Source organism: Parambassis ranga, chromosome 19, assembly GCF_900634625.1.
Source record: "Parambassis ranga chromosome 19, fParRan2.1, whole genome shotgun sequence".
Classification (NCBI taxonomy): Eukaryota; Metazoa; Chordata; class Actinopteri; family Ambassidae; genus Parambassis; species Parambassis ranga.
The window spans coordinates 17,447,658-17,459,391 of record NC_041039.1 but is presented as its reverse complement, the minus strand read 5'-3'; the positions used below and the strand labels follow the sequence as shown (position 1 = coordinate 17,459,391).

Here is an 11,734-nt window from a genome sequence, read left to right as displayed (position 1 = left end):
GGACAGGTCACCAGTCCATCACCGGAACAAATTACGTGTGTAAATATACAATAAAGAAATTGGCCTATCAGCAGTAGCTCGTTTTGATACATTTTCAATAGGACTTCTTTCAAGTGATGTTTAGTTTTTCCTACACAATATTCTCTGTCTCCTTTGAGACTCAAAATTTCCCATAGCTGACTGTATTTGAACACATCAGGGTAGGGTACAGAAAAAAGTCCAACCACAGCAGGAACGTAAGCACAAATTAAACAGCAGATCAAATTCAACTTGTGCAAAGACTAAATCTGATTATCTTCAACAGGTTTATCAGTCTCCTTAGAGACTATCAAAAATTGCCGTTGCCGACTATATTTCAAGTCGTCAAGGCGGGGTATTGGGTAAAGTTTTCAACTAGCAATAATCGCGCCTCGGATAGACCTCATAGACTACGATACTGCCACTGCGCAAAGCTAGTTTGGAACATGTACTGAAGGGGTGCGTCTCCAATACGTGCACATCCCTCTCTTAGGGTGTTAACACTAAAGAATGGCTTTAGCGTGGTAGGCGGGACTTATGAGGTAGGTTGTACTTGTTTCAGTGGGTTTGACCTGGGCAAGATTAGGTCAAAGATGTCAACGCAAGGGAAACAGTACATCTAATCAGACAGGTAAAGTTACTCTACTTCAATATGGTGTCAAAATACACCAAACAATACTTTGTCCACTCTAACCCCACAAAACTGCTTAATACACAAACATTTAAGACTCAAACTCCAACATCCATCCCTCCATCAATCCATCTTCTTTGTCCTGTAGTGGAGGGTCACGAGGGGCTGGAACCTATCCCAGCTATCTACAGGCAGGAGGCAGGGTTCACCCTGGACAGGTCACCAGTCCATCACCGGAACAAATTACGTGTGTAAATATACAATAAAGAAATTGGCCTATCAGCAGTAGCTCGTTTTGATACATTTTCAATAGGACTTCTTTCAAGTGATGTTTAGTTTTTCCTACACAATATTCTCTGTCTCCTTTGAGACTCAAAATTTCCCATAGCTGACTGTATTTGAACACATCAGGGTAGGGTACAGAAAAAAGTCCAACCACAGCAGGAACGTAAGCACAAATTAAACAGCAGATCAAATTCAACTTGTGCAAAGACTAAATCTGATTATCTTCAACAGGTTTATCAGTCTCCTTAGAGACTGTCAAAAATTGCCGTTGCCGACTATATTTCAAGTCGTCAAGGCGGGGTATTGGGTAAAGTTTTCAACTAGCCATAATCGCGCCTCGGATAGACCTCATAGACTACGATACTGCCACTGCGCAAAGCTAGTTTGGAACATGTACTGAAGGGGTGCGTCTCCAATACGTGCACATCCCTCTCTTAGGGTGTTAACACTAAAGAATGGCTTTAGCGTGGTAGGCGGGACTTATGAGGTAGGTTGTACTTGTTTCAGTGGGTTTGACCTGGGCAAGATTAGGTCAAAGATGTCAACGCAAGGGAAACAGTACATCTAATCAGACAGGTAAAGTTACTCTACTTCAATATGGTGTCAAAATACACCAAACAATACTTTGTCCACTCTAACCCCACAAAACTGCTTAATACACAAACATTTAAGACTCAAACTCCAACATCCATCCCTCCATCAATCCATCTTCTTTGTCCTGTAGTGGAGGGTCACGAGGGGCTGGAACCTATCCCAGCTATCTACAGGCAGGAGGCAGGGTTCACCCTGGACAGGTCACCAGTCCATCACCGGAACAAATTACGTGTGTAAATATATAATAAAGAAATTGGCCTATCAGCAGTAGCTGGTTTTGATACATTTTCAATAGGACTTCTTTCAATTGATGTTTAGTTTTTCCTACACAATATTCTCTGTCTCCTTTGAGACTCAAAATTTCCCATAGCTGACTGTATTTGAACACATCAGGGTAGGGTACAGAAAAAAGTCCAACCACAGCAGGAACGTAAGCACAAATTAAACAGCAGATCAAATTCAACTTGTGCAAAGACTAAATCTGATTATCTTCAACAGGTTTATCAGTCTCCTTAGAGACTGTCAAAAATTGCCGTTGCCGACTATATTTCAAGTCGTCAAGGCGGGGTATTGGGTAAAGTTTTCAACTAGCAATAATCGCGCCTCGGATAGACCTCATAGGCTACGATACTGCCACTGCGCAAAGCTAGTTTGGAACATGTACTGACGGGGTGCGTCTCCAATACGTGCACATCCCTCTCTTAGGGTGTTAACACTAAAGAATGGCTTTAGCGTGGTAGGCGGGACTTATGAGGTAGGTTGTACTTGTTTCAGTGGGTTTGACCTGGGCAAGATTAGATCAAAGATGTCAACGCAAGGGAAACAGTACATCTAATCAGACAGGTAAAGTTACTCTACTTCAATATGGTGTCAAAATACACCAAACAATACTTTGTCCACTCTAACCCCACGAAACTGCTTAATACACAAACATTTAAGACTCAAACTCCAACATCCATCCATCCATCTTCTTTGTCCTGTAGTAGAGGGTCATGAGGGGCTGGAACCTATCCCAGCTATCTACAGGCAGGAGGCAGGGTTCACCCTGGACAGGTCACCAGTCCATCACCGGAACAAATTACGTGTGTAAATATACAATAAAGAAATTGGCCTATCAGCAGTAGCTCGTTTTGATACATTTTCAATAGGACTTCTTTCAAGTGATGTTTAGTTTTTCCTACACAATATTCTCTGTCTCCTTTGAGACTCAAAATTTCCCATAGCTGACTGTATTTGAACACATCAGGGTAGGGTACAGAAAAAAGTCCAACCACAGCAGGAACGTAAGCACAAATTAAACAGCAGATCAAATTCAACTTGTGCAAAGACTAAATCTGATTATCTTCAACAGGTTTATCAGTCTCCTTAGAGACTGTCAAAAATTGCCGTTGCCGACTATATTTCAAGTCGTCAAGGCGGGGTATTGGGTAAAGTTTTCAACTAGCAATAATCGCGCCTCGGATAGACCTCATAGGCTACGATACTGCCACTGCGCAAAGCTAGTTTGGAACATGTACTGACGGGGTGCGTCTCCAATACGTGCACATCCCTCTCTTAGGGTGTTAACACTAAAGAATGGCTTTAGCGTGGTAGGCGGGACTTATGAGGTAGGTTGTACTTGTTTCAGTGGGTTTGACCTGGGCAAGATTAGGTCAAAGATGTCAACGCAAGGGAAACAGTACATCTAATCAGACAGGTAAAGTTACTCTACTTCAATATGGTGTCAAAATACACCAAACAATACTTTGTCCACTCTAACCCCACAAAACTGCTTAATACACAAACATTTAAGACTCAAACTCCAACATCCATCCATCCATCTTCTTTGTCCTGTAGTAGAGGGTCATGAGGGGCTGGAACCTATCCCAGCTATCTACAGGCAGGAGGCAGGGTTCACCCTGGACAGGTCACCAGTCCATCACCGGAACAAATTACGTGTGTAAATATACAATAAAGAAATTGGCCTATCAGCAGTAGCTCGTTTTGATACATTTTCAATAGGACTTCTTTCAAGTGATGTTTAGTTTTTCCTACACAATATTCTCTGTCTCCTTTGAGACTCAAAATTTCCCATAGCTGACTGTATTTGAACACATCAGGGTAGGGTACAGAAAAAAGTCCAACCACAGCAGGAACGTAAGCACAAATTAAACAGCAGATCAAATTCAACTTGTGCAAAGACTAAATCTGATTATCTTCAACAGGTTTATCAGTCTCCTTAGAGACTGTCAAAAATTGCCGTTGCCGACTATATTTCAAGTCGTCAAGGTGGGGTATTGGGTAAAGTTTTCAACTAGCAATAATCGCGCCTCGGATAGACCTCATAGGCTACGATACTGCCACTGCGCAAAGCTAGTTTGGAACATGTACTGACGGGGTGCGTCTCCAATACGTGCACATCCCTCTCTTAGGGTGTTAACACTAAAGAATGGCTTTAGCGTGGTAGGCGGGACTTATGAGGTAGGTTGTACTTGTTTCAGTGGGTTTGACCTGGGCAAGATTAGGTCAAAGATGTCAACGCAAGGGAAACAGTACATCTAATCAGACAGGTAAAGTTACTCTACTTCAATATGGTGTCAAAATACACCAAACAATACTTTGTCCACTCTAACCCCACGAAACTGCTTAATACACACACATTTAAGACTCAATCTGCAACATCCATCCCTCCATCCATCCATCTTCTTTGTCCTGTAGTGGAGGGTCACGAGGGGCTGGAACCTATCCCAGCTATCTACAGGCAGGAGGCAGGGTTCACCCTGGACAGGTCACCAGTCCATCACCGGAACAAATTACGTGTGTAAATATATAATAAAGAAATTGGCCTATCAGCAGTAGCTGGTTTTGATACATTTTCAATAGGACTTCTTTCAATTGATGTTTAGTTTTTCCTACACAATATTCTCTGTCTCCTTTGAGACTCAAAATTTCCCATAGCTGACTGTATTTAAACACATCAGGGTAGGGTACAGAAAAAAGTCCAACCAAAGCAGGAACGTAAGCACAAATTAAACAGCAGATCAAATTTAACTTCTGCAAAGACTAAATCTGATTATCTTCAACAGGTTTATTAGTCTCCTTAGAGACTGTCAAAAACTGCCGTTGCCGACTATATTTCAAGTCGTCAAGGCGGGGTATTGGGTAAAGTTTTCAACTAGCAATAATCGCGCCTCGGATAGACCTCATAGGCTACGATACTGCCACTGCGCAAAGCTAGTTTGGAACATGTACTGACGGGGTGCGTCTCCAATACGTGCACATCCCTCTCTTAGGGTGTTAACACTAAAGAATGGCTTTACCGTGGTAGGCGGGACTTATGAGGTAGGTTGTACTTGTTTCAGTGGGTTTGACCTGGGCAAGATTAGGTCAAAGATGTCAACGCAAGGGAAACAGTACATCTAATCAGACAGGTAAAGTTACTCTACTTCAATATGGTGTCAAAATACACCAAACAATACTTTGTCCACTCTAACCCCACGAAACTGCTTAATACACACACATTTAAGACTCAATCTGCAACATCCATCCCTCCATCCATCCATCTTCTTTGTCCTGTAGTGGAGGGTCACGAGGGGCTGGAACCTATCCCAGCTATCTACAGGCAGGAGGCAGGGTTCACCCTGGACAGGTCACCAGTCCATCACCGGAACAAATTACGTGTGTAAATATATAATAAAGAAATTGGCCTATCAGCAGTAGCTGGTTTTGATACATTTTCAATAGGACTTCTTTCAATTGATGTTTAGTTTTTCCTACACAATATTCTCTGTCTCCTTTGAGACTCAAAATTTCCCATAGCTGACTGTATTTAAACACATCAGGGTAGGGTACAGAAAAAAGTCCAACCACAGCAGGAACGTAAGCACAAATTAAACAGCAGATCAAATTCAACTTGTGCAAAGACTAAATCTGATTATCTTCAACAGGTTTATCAGTCTCCTTAGAGACTGTCAAATATTGCCGTTGCCGACTATATTTCAAGTCGTCAAGGCGGGGTATTGGGTAAAGTTTTCAACTAGCAATAATCGCGCCTCGGATAGACCTCATAGGCTACGATACTGCCACTGCGCAAAGCTAGTTTGGAACATGTACTGACGGGGTGCGTCTCCAATACGTGCACATCCCTCTCTTAGGGTGTTAACACTAAAGAATGGCTTTAGCGTGGTAGGCGGGACTTATGAGGTAGGTTGTACTTGTTTCAGTGGGTTTGACCTGGGCAAGATTAGATCAAAGATGTCAACGCAAGGGAAACAGTACATCTAATCAGACAGGTAAAGTTACTCTACTTCAATATGGTGTCAAAATACACCAAACAATACTTTGTCCACTCTAACCCCACGAAACTGCTTAATACACAAACATTTAAGACTCAAACTCCAACATCCATCCATCCATCTTCTTTGTCCTGTAGTAGAGGGTCATGAGGGGCTGGAACCTATCCCAGCTATCTACAGGCAGGAGGCAGGGTTCACCCTGGACAGGTCACCAGTCCATCACCGGAACAAATTACGTGTGTAAATATACAATAAAGAAATTGGCCTATCAGCAGTAGCTCGTTTTGATACATTTTCAATAGGACTTCTTTCAATTGATGTTTAGTTTTTCCTACACAATATTCTCTGTCTCCTTTGAGACTCAAAATTTCCCATAGCTGACTGTATTTGAACACATCAGGGTAGGGTACAGAAAAAAGTCCAACCACAGCAGGAACGTAAGCACAAATTAAACAGCAGATCAAACTCAACTTGTGCAAAGACTAAATCTGATTATCTTCAACAGGTTTATCAGTCTCCTTAGAGACTGTCAAAAATTGCCGTTGCCGACTATATTTCAAGTCGTCAAGGCGGGGTATTGGGTAAAGTTTTCAACTAGCAATAATCGCGCCTCGGATAGACCTCATAGGCTACGATACTGCCACTGCGCAAAGCTAGTTTGGAACATGTACTGACGGGGTGCGTCTCCAATACGTGCACATCCCTCTCTTAGGGTGTTAACACTAAAGAATGGCTTTAGCGTGGTAGGCGGGACTTATGAGGTAGGTTGTACTTGTTTCAGTGGGTTTGACCTGGGCAAGATTAGGTCAAAGATGTCAACGCAAGGGAAACAGTACATCTAATCAGACAGGTAAAGTTACTCTACTTCAATATGGTGTCAAAATACACCAAACAATACTTTGTCCACTCTAACCCCACGAAACTGCTTAATACACACACATTTAAGACTCAATCTGCAACATCCATCCCTCCATCCATCCATCTTCTTTGTCCTGTAGTGGAGGGTCACGAGGGGCTGGAACCTATCCCAGCTATCTACAGGCAGGAGGCAGGGTTCACCCTGGACAGGTCACCAGTCCATCACCGGAACAAATTACGTGTGTAAATATATAATAAAGAAATTGGCCTATCAGCAGTAGCTGGTTTTGATACATTTTCAATAGGACTTCTTTCAATTGATGTTTAGTTTTTCCTACACAATATTCTCTGTCTCCTTTGAGACTCAAAATTTCCCATAGCTGACTGTATTTAAACACATCAGGGTAGGGTACAGAAAAAAGTCCAACCACAGCAGGAACGTAAGCACAAATTAAACAGCAGATCAAATTCAACTTGTGCAAAGACTAAATCTGATTATCTTCAACAGGTTTATCAGTCTCCTTAGAGACTGTCAAAAATTGCCGTTGCCGACTATATTTCAAGTCGTCAAGGCGGGGTATTGGGTAAAGTTTTCAACTAGCAATAATCGCGCCTCGGATAGACCTCATAGGCTACGATACTGCCACTGCGCAAAGCTAGTTTGGAACATGTACTGACGGGGTGCGTCTCCAATACGTGCACATCCCTCTCTTAGGGTGTTAACACTAAAGAATGGCTTTAGCGTGGTAGGCGGGACTTATGAGGTAGGTTGTACTTGTTTCAGTGGGTTTGACCTGGGCAAGATTAGGATCAAAGATGTCAACGCAAGGGAAACAGTACATCTAATCAGACAGGTAAAGTTACTCTACTTCAATATGGTGTCAAAATACACCAAACAATACTTTGTCCACTCTAACCCCACGAAACTGCTTAATACACAAACATTTAAGACTCAACTCCAACATCCATCCATCCATCCATCTTCTTTGTCCTGTAGTAGAGGGTCATGAGGGGCTGGAACCTATCCCAGCTATCTACAGGCAGGAGGCAGGGTTCACCCTGGACAGGTCACCAGTCCATCACCGGAACAAATTACGTGTGTAAATATACAATAAAGAAATTGGCCTATCAGCAGTAGCTCGGTTTTGATACATTTTCAATAGGACTTCTTTCAATTGATGTTTAGTTTTTCCTACACAATATTCTCTGTCTCCTTTGAGACTCAAAATTTCCCATAGCTGACTGTATTTGAACACATCAGGGTAGGGTACAGAAAAAAGTCCAACCACAGCAGGAACGTAAGCACAAATTAAACAGCAGATCAAATTCAACTTGTGCAAAGACTAAATCTGATTATCTTCAACAGGTTTATCAGTCTCCTTAGAGACTGTCAAAAATTGCCGTTGCCGACTATATTTCAAGTCGTCAAGGCGGGGTATTGGGTAAAGTTTTCAACTAGCAATAATCGCGCCTCGGATAGACCTCATAGGCTACGATACTGCCACTGCGCAAAGCTAGTTTGGAACATGTACTGACGGGGTGCGTCTCCAATACGTGCACATCCCTCTCTTAGGGTGTTAACACTAAAGAATGGCTTTAGCGTGGTAGGCGGGACTTATGAGGTAGGTTGTACTTGTTTCAGTGGGTTTGACCTGGGCAAGATTAGGTCAAAGATGTCAACGCAAGGGAAACAGTACATCTAATCAGACAGGTAAAGTTACTCTACTTCAATATGGTGTCAAAATACACCAAACAATACTTTGTCCACTCTAACCCCACGAAACTGCTTAATACACACACATTTAAGACTCAATCTGCAACATCCATCCCTCCATCCATCCATCTTCTTTGTCCTGTAGTAGGAGGGTCACGAGGGGCTGGAACCTATCCCAGCTATCTACAGGCAGGAGGCAGGGTTCACCCTGGACAGGTCACCAGTCCATCACCGGAACAAATTACGTGTGTAAATATATAATAAAGAAATTGGCCTATCAGCAGTAGCTGGTTTTGATACATTTTCAATAGGACTTCTTTCAATTGATGTTTAGTTTTTCCTACACAATATTCTCTGTCTCCTTTGAGACTCAAAATTTCCCATAGCTGACTGTATTTGAACACATCAGGGTAGGGTACAGAAAAAAGTCCAACCACAGCAGGAACGTAAGCACAAATTAAACAGCAGATCAAATTCAACTTGTGCAAAGACTAAATCTGATTATCTTCAACAGGTTTATCAGTCTCCTTAGAGACTGTCAAAAATTGCCGTTGCCGACTATATTTCAAGTCGTCAAGGCGGGGTATTGGGTAAAGTTTTCAACTAGCAATAATCGCGCCTCGGATAGACCTCATAGGCTACGATACTGCCACTGCGCAAAGCTAGTTTGGAACATGTACTGACGGGGTGCGTCTCCAATACGTGCACATCCCTCTCTTAGGGTGTTAACACTAAAGAATGGCTTTAGCGTGGTAGGCGGGACTTATGAGGTAGGTTGTACTTGTTTCAGTGGGTTTGACCTGGGCAAGATTAGGTCAAAGATGTCAACGCAAGGGAAACAGTACATCTAATCAGACAGGTAAAGTTACTCTACTTCAATATGGTGTCAAAATACACCAAACAATACTTTGTCCACTCTAACCCCACGAAACTGCTTAATACACAAACATTTAAGACTCAAACTCCAACATCCATCCATCCATCTTCTTTGTCCTGTAGTAGAGGGTCATGAGGGGCTGGAACCTATCCCAGCTATCTACAGGCAGGAGGCAGGATTCACCCTGGACAGGTCACCAGTCCATCACCGGAACAAATTACGTGTGTAAATATACAATAAAGAAATTGGCCTATCAGCAGTAGCTCGTTTTGATACATTTTCAATAGGACTTCTTTCAAGTGATGTTTAGTTTTTCCTACACAATATTCTCTGTCTCCTTTGAGACTCAAAATTTCCCATAGCTGACTGTATTTGAACACATCAGGGTAGGGTACAGAAAAAAGTCCAACCACAGCAGGAACGTAAGCACAAATTAAACAGCAGATCAAATTCAACTTGTGCAAAGACTAAATCTGATTATCTTCAACAGGTTTATCAGTCTCCTTAGAGACTGTCAAAAATTGCCGTTGCCGACTATATTTCAAGTCGTCAAGGCGGGGTATTGGGTAAAGTTTTCAACTAGCAATAATCGCGCCTCGGATAGACCTCATAGGCTACGATACTGCCACTGCGCAAAGCTAGTTTGGAACATGTACTGACGGGGTGCGTCTCCAATACGTGCACATCCCTCTCTTAGGGTGTTAACACTAAAGAATGGCTTTAGCGTGGTAGGCGGGACTTATGAGGTAGGTTGTACTTGTTTCAGTGGGTTTGACCTGGGCAAGATTAGGTCAAAGATGTCAACGCAAGGGAAACAGTACATCTAATCAGACAGGTAAAGTTACTCTACTTCAATATGGTGTCAAAATACACCAAACAATACTTTGTCCACTCTAACCCCACAAAACTGCTTAATACACAAACATTTAAGACTCAAACTCCAACATCCATCCATCCATCTTCTTTGTCCTGTAGTAGAGGGTCATGAGGGGCTGGAACCTATCCCAGCTATCTACAGGCAGGAGGCAGGGTTCACCCTGGACAGGTCACCAGTCCATCACCGGAACAAATTACGTGTGTAAATATACAATAAAGAAATTGGCCTATCAGCAGTAGCTCGTTTTGATACATTTTCAATAGGACTTCTTTCAAGTGATGTTTAGTTTTTCCTACACAATATTCTCTGTCTCCTTTGAGACTCAAAATTTCCCATAGCTGACTGTATTTGAACACATCAGGGTAGGGTACAGAAAAAAGTCCAACCACAGCAGGAACGTAAGCACAAATTAAACAGCAGATCAAATTCAACTTGTGCAAAGACTAAATCTGATTATCTTCAACAGGTTTATCAGTCTCCTTAGAGACTGTCAAAAATTGCCGTTGCCGACTATATTTCAAGTCGTCAAGGCGGGGTATTGGGTAAAGTTTTCAACTAGCAATAATCGCGCCTCGGATAGACCTCATAGGCTACGATACTGCCACTGCGCAAAGCTAGTTTGGAACATGTACTGACGGGGTGCGTCTCCAATACGTGCACATCCCTCTCTTAGGGTGTTAACACTAAAGAATGGCTTTAGCGTGGTAGGCGGGACTTATGAGGTAGGTTGTACTTGTTTCAGTGGGTTTGACCTGGGCAAGATTAGGTCAAAGATGTCAACGCAAGGGAAACAGTACATCTAATCAGACAGGTAAAGTTACTCTACTTCAATATGGTGTCAAAATACACCAAACAATACTTTGTCCACTCTAACCCCACGAAACTGCTTAATACACACACATTTAAGACTCAATCTGCAACATCCATCCCTCCATCCATCCATCTTCTTTGTCCTGTAGTGGAGGGTCACGAGGGGCTGGAACCTATCCCAGCTATCTACAGGCAGGAGGCAGGGTTCACCCTGGACAGGTCACCAGTCCATCACCGGAACAAATTACGTGTGTAAATATATAATAAAGAAATTGGCCTATCAGCAGTAGCTGGTTTTGATACATTTTCAATAGGACTTCTTTCAATTGATGTTTAGTTTTTCCTACACAATATTCTCTGTCTCCTTTGAGACTCAAAATTTCCCATAGCTGACTGTATTTAAACACATCAGGGTAGGGTACAGAAAAAAGTCCAACCACAGCAGGAACGTAAGCACAAATTAAACAGCAGATCAAATTTAACTTCTGCAAAGACTAAATCTGATTATCTTCAACAGGTTTATTCAGTCTCCTTAGAGACTGTCAAAAAATTGCCGTTGCCGACTATATTTCAAGTCGTCAAGGCGGGGTATTGGGTAAAGTTTTCAACTAGCAATAATCGCGCCTCGGATAGACCTCATAGGCTACGATACTGCCACTGCGCAAAGCTAGTTTGGAACATGTACTGACGGGGTGCGTCTCCAATACGTGCACATCCCTCTCTTAGGGTGTTAACACTAAAGAATGGCTTTAGCGTGGTAGGCGGGACTTATGAGGTAGGTTGTACTTGTTTCAGT

At 42.5% G+C, this 11,734-nt stretch overlaps 14 non-coding genes across 14 annotated transcripts; all 14 read right to left on the bottom strand.

Annotated features, from left to right (window-relative positions):
• Positions 1-313: 313 nt before the first annotated feature.
• On the bottom strand, positions 314-454 carry LOC114452764 (U4 spliceosomal RNA). Its single transcript, XR_003672342.1, has one exon. It is a non-coding gene; the product is annotated as a U4 spliceosomal RNA (small nuclear RNA).
• Positions 455-1,174: 720 nt separating this feature from the next.
• On the bottom strand, positions 1,175-1,315 carry LOC114452776 (U4 spliceosomal RNA). Its single transcript, XR_003672353.1, has one exon. It is a non-coding gene; the product is annotated as a U4 spliceosomal RNA (small nuclear RNA).
• A 720-nt stretch (positions 1,316-2,035) lies between these two features.
• LOC114452751 (U4 spliceosomal RNA) lies at positions 2,036-2,176 on the bottom strand. The gene has a single exon (XR_003672328.1). It is a non-coding gene; the product is annotated as a U4 spliceosomal RNA (small nuclear RNA).
• A 712-nt stretch (positions 2,177-2,888) lies between these two features.
• Positions 2,889-3,029, bottom strand: LOC114452750 (U4 spliceosomal RNA). Its single transcript, XR_003672327.1, has one exon. It is a non-coding gene; the product is annotated as a U4 spliceosomal RNA (small nuclear RNA).
• A 712-nt stretch (positions 3,030-3,741) lies between these two features.
• On the bottom strand, positions 3,742-3,882 carry LOC114452769 (U4 spliceosomal RNA). Its single transcript, XR_003672346.1, has one exon. It is a non-coding gene; the product is annotated as a U4 spliceosomal RNA (small nuclear RNA).
• A 720-nt stretch (positions 3,883-4,602) lies between these two features.
• Positions 4,603-4,743, bottom strand: LOC114452771 (U4 spliceosomal RNA). The gene has a single exon (XR_003672348.1). It is a non-coding gene; the product is annotated as a U4 spliceosomal RNA (small nuclear RNA).
• A 720-nt stretch (positions 4,744-5,463) lies between these two features.
• Positions 5,464-5,604, bottom strand: LOC114452767 (U4 spliceosomal RNA). Its single transcript, XR_003672344.1, has one exon. It is a non-coding gene; the product is annotated as a U4 spliceosomal RNA (small nuclear RNA).
• Positions 5,605-6,316: 712 nt separating this feature from the next.
• On the bottom strand, positions 6,317-6,457 carry LOC114452748 (U4 spliceosomal RNA). Its single transcript, XR_003672324.1, has one exon. It is a non-coding gene; the product is annotated as a U4 spliceosomal RNA (small nuclear RNA).
• Positions 6,458-7,177: 720 nt separating this feature from the next.
• Positions 7,178-7,318, bottom strand: LOC114452747 (U4 spliceosomal RNA). The gene has a single exon (XR_003672323.1). It is a non-coding gene; the product is annotated as a U4 spliceosomal RNA (small nuclear RNA).
• Positions 7,319-8,035: 717 nt separating this feature from the next.
• LOC114452746 (U4 spliceosomal RNA) lies at positions 8,036-8,176 on the bottom strand. The gene has a single exon (XR_003672322.1). It is a non-coding gene; the product is annotated as a U4 spliceosomal RNA (small nuclear RNA).
• Positions 8,177-8,897: 721 nt separating this feature from the next.
• Positions 8,898-9,038, bottom strand: LOC114452745 (U4 spliceosomal RNA). The gene has a single exon (XR_003672321.1). It is a non-coding gene; the product is annotated as a U4 spliceosomal RNA (small nuclear RNA).
• A 712-nt stretch (positions 9,039-9,750) lies between these two features.
• On the bottom strand, positions 9,751-9,891 carry LOC114452744 (U4 spliceosomal RNA). Its single transcript, XR_003672320.1, has one exon. It is a non-coding gene; the product is annotated as a U4 spliceosomal RNA (small nuclear RNA).
• A 712-nt stretch (positions 9,892-10,603) lies between these two features.
• LOC114452743 (U4 spliceosomal RNA) lies at positions 10,604-10,744 on the bottom strand. Its single transcript, XR_003672318.1, has one exon. It is a non-coding gene; the product is annotated as a U4 spliceosomal RNA (small nuclear RNA).
• Positions 10,745-11,465: 721 nt separating this feature from the next.
• On the bottom strand, positions 11,466-11,607 carry LOC114452775 (U4 spliceosomal RNA). Its single transcript, XR_003672352.1, has one exon. It is a non-coding gene; the product is annotated as a U4 spliceosomal RNA (small nuclear RNA).
• Between the last annotated feature and the right edge of the window lie 127 nt (positions 11,608-11,734).